This window comes from Notothenia rossii, assembly GCF_949606895.1.
Source record: "Notothenia rossii genome assembly, chromosome: 11".
Taxonomy (NCBI): domain Eukaryota; kingdom Metazoa; phylum Chordata; class Actinopteri; order Perciformes; family Nototheniidae; genus Notothenia; species Notothenia rossii.
Window position 1 is genome coordinate 4,689,085 of NC_136910.1, and position 4,003 is coordinate 4,693,087.

Below are 4,003 nucleotides of genomic sequence, written 5' to 3' on the forward strand. Positions count from 1 at the left end.
ACTACTATATTAATAAAAGTTGTAAGAGGTGCTTTCATAACATTCAAACAGTTGAGTGTGAAACAGTGGACACTTCCAACACTCAACGACCTACGATACATAACGTAGACATCCATTCATTTACAAAAAAATGGTTGTTTGATCTGCAAAAACGACCTGTACAATATTGGACAACATGGCAGTGTCCGAATTGAACAACAGCATCAATCGTATTAGATTTTTGATGTTGTAATAGTGCTGTCTTTACAAGGTTCAAGGTTCTTTATTTGTCATATGAACATAGCTACAGAGTGTTTATGTCGATGAAAATCTTAGGTCATAGGCTTCTCCAACAGTGCAACACAATAATACAGAAAAACATAAAAATATAGTGCAAGTAAATATTAAAAAGTCAATATAAAAAGAAAAATAGTTTAAAAAAAGTGAAGTAGTGAAATAAGAGTCTATATGCAAGCTATTGGAATGATATATTAGATAAATAATGACTAAGTAACAGATGAATGTTATGGATGTTGTTTCAAAGGTTCAGGTGTTTAACAGTCTTCTTATTGCCTGTGGGATGAAACTGTCCCTGAGTCTGGTGGTTTTTGTCCGGATGCTGCGGTACCGCCTGCCACACGGCAGCAGACTGAACAGTTTGTGGCTGGGGTGATGGGGGTCTTTTGTAATCCGGAGGGATTTCTTCCTGAGCCGCTGGGAGTATAGGTCCTTCCTGGTGTACAAGGTAAAGTGATATAATTGTTGTATTTGTATAAGTCTTTATATCCACATTATTGATTTACAATCAAAATAAAATCTTATTGTGGTAATAGTTACGGCCCGTCCACACAGCGGCGTGCGTTGAAGCTTGCCGGCGGGCGTGTCTCGAAACTCGACCAACAACCAATCACATGAATCTCCCGCCCCTGACACACAAGCAGCGGTTTGATTGGCTAGAGCTTGTACTGGCATATGATTCGATTGGCTGACGCTTCCGCCGAGACTTCAAAAGCTGAACATTGCTAAACTTTTGCAGCGAGCCACGCCAGCAAAGCTCCGCTTCCCACAATGCAGTTCGGCGAAAAGTGATGTCACCCCATTCAAAGTGAATAGTGAAACTTTCAAGGCACGCCGCTGTGTGGACGGGCCGTTAGTGTTTAACAGTCAACCCTATTATACCATCACACAATGGACATTAATGTATTTGCTCAATAATATTGTGATATTTGATATGATCACCAGGCTCTACTCTAAACACCGCAATGAAGTTATGCATGCCTACATACTGTGTGGCTCATAGCTGTTTACACACTTACTCATTGTTTATTCTCAGGATGACGGAAATGTGTAACTTCTCATATCTGCTGTCAGAATGTCAAAATGTCAGCTGGACTTTCCTGATGTAATAACGGTCCAATCGATACTCAGTCTTACGTAACATACATCTGTGTGTTGACACTCACTAAACGGTCAACAACGGGAAGAAATAAATAACATGTCATCCTCAAATGTGCACCTTCATTCTTCATCCCCGAAACTCTTCCTGTCAATCCATCTTTTTCTCACCCTCTTCCCCATCTCTGGACCTCAGCCAATCCCCCTCTCCCTCCCCCACTTCCTCCCTTTCTCTCCCTCTTTTCTTTCTTTTCTTGTCCCCCCCACTGCCCTACATTCACTCTCTGCCTTTCACTCCCTCTCATTGCACTCCCTCTCGCCATAGAGCGATAATCGGAGGGAAAGTGGAGGAAGCGTCAACTTTTCTCCGGAATGACATGCAGGACATAAAGGAGGGGATTTTGGGAGAGACGCTTAGCGGAAAAGCAAAAACAAAAACCCCCCCTTGTCAATCTGGCTTATAATTCCATTAAAATGTGTTCATGTGGTAGTTTACTTTGAGAAAAGCTCTTATAATTAGCCGCTGCATCAGTGTGTGTGTGTGTGTGTGTGTGTGTGTGTGTGTGTGTGTGTGTGTGTGTGTGTGTGTGTGTGTGTGTGTGTGTGTGTGTGTGTGTGTGTGTGTGTGTGTGTGTGTGTGTGTGTGTGTGTGTGTGTGTCTTCATCAGTGTGTGCCAGACTCTGATTATTTGGCATCTCCGTTGCAGGTTGGGATTCAAACAAACGAAGAGGCAAGCTTGAGTTAGACCCTGCTGACTCCTGAATCTTTCTGATGCTCTCACACACACACACACACACACACACACACACACACACACACACACACACACACACACACACACACACACACACACACACACACACACACACAAACACACACACACACACACACACATTCCTACATATGTGCACACACACACACACACACGCACACACTCAAAACAGACATTTGCAAACAAGTGTGTTATCTATGCCCAAGGCGTGTGAGGGGTGGGTGGGATAACACAGTAAGAGACGGGAGAAGAAAGGATGGAGAAGATGAGGGATTGTGAGGAGGGGGGGAAGCGTGTGTGTGTGTGTGTGTGTGTGTGTGTGTGTGTGTGTGTGTGTGTGTGTGTGTGTGTGTGTGTGTGTGTGTGTGTGTGTGTGTGTGTGTGTGTGTGTGTGTGTGTGTGTGTGTGTGTGTGTGTGTGGGGATGCAGGAAATAGACAGGAGATATAAGCATGATGATGAGCAGGAATGACCGCAGCAGATGTTGAGTGTCCTCCGTCTGCCACACAAAAACATCTGACATAAAGTGACATACACACACACACACACACACACACACACACACACACACACACACACACACACACACACACACACACACACACACACACACACACACACACAATACAGTACAGTACACAAACACACAGGGGTGGAAACATCAAAAACAAACAAACAAACAAAGCAAAAATCGTAATAAAGTGACTCTTGACACGTTTCCGTTTTTTCCTCGTCTGATTTTTTTTCCCTCCTCTTTCCTCCGAGGCTTTTTTTCCTCCGGGGATGATGGGAGATGCAGCTGGATATAACCCCCCCTCACACACACTCACACACACTTACACACACACACACACACACACACACACACACACACACACACACACACACACACACACACACACACACACACACACACACACACACACACACACACACACACACACACACACACACACACACACACACACACACACACACACACACACACGCACACACTCTCTCTCATCTATCTCTCACTCTCCCGCTCTATCTGGCACTGAGCAGAGGTAAGCAGAGGAGATCTCATTTGGTTCCTGAACTCAGCGCAGCCACACACACACTTACATTTCTCTCTCTCACACACACTCAAACTCACACACACACACACACACACACACACACACACACACACACACACACACACACACACACACACACACACACACACACACACACACACACACACACACACACACATTGGCAGAAGGTCCTGGACCAGTGTGGACTCTCGAGCACAAGAAGAAGTGACACGGGAGGAATATCGGGAGCGTTCCACGTTGTGTTTCCCTTGGACAAAGCCCCCCGCTGAGGATGGAGAACACATGAAGAAGAGATTTGAGGGGGCACTCGGGGGGGGGGGGGGAGTGGGCAAAAATGCTGCCGAGTAAAGTTTTGGGATATTTCTAAAGGGAGTTTTTAACCCCAGAACTTTGGGGGAAAACTGCAGAGGAAGGTCAGCTGTGTGCAGATCGCAAAGAGACAAAGGTGAGGAAAATATGCAATAAATTCTCCATCAGTATCGTTTGTTTTATCGCAGATTTCAAAAAGAAAACATGGGATTATTTATGTTATTTTGAATGAAAATCATGTTTCTTTTCTTGATTTTTATTCTGGCTTTTAATGAAGCAAGTGTCTAGCAATTATCTACTTAATCATCTGATTCTTAGCATTTTATTTGCTGATTTTAACCCTAAAAAGTTGTGCAGTGTTCCCATCTCAGTGTAAATGTGTCCAATAACGGTCCCAACTGACCTGTTTAAAACGTCCTCTACCCTCTTTTCAATATCGATTCCATACACTTGTAAAATCAATGGATGT

General features: G+C 44.1%; 1 protein-coding gene across 1 annotated transcript in view; it reads left to right on the forward strand.

Moving 5' to 3' along the window:
- Positions 1–3,579: 3,579 nt before the first annotated feature.
- The window catches only part of shisa8b (shisa family member 8b), a 37,759-nt gene continuing 37,335 nt past the window's right edge, over positions 3,580–4,003 (forward strand). Inside the window, exon 1 of the mRNA XM_079660574.1 lies at positions 3,580–3,670. The gene's annotated coding sequence lies outside the window, so the exon portion shown is untranslated. The remainder of the gene's footprint in view (positions 3,671–4,003) is intronic.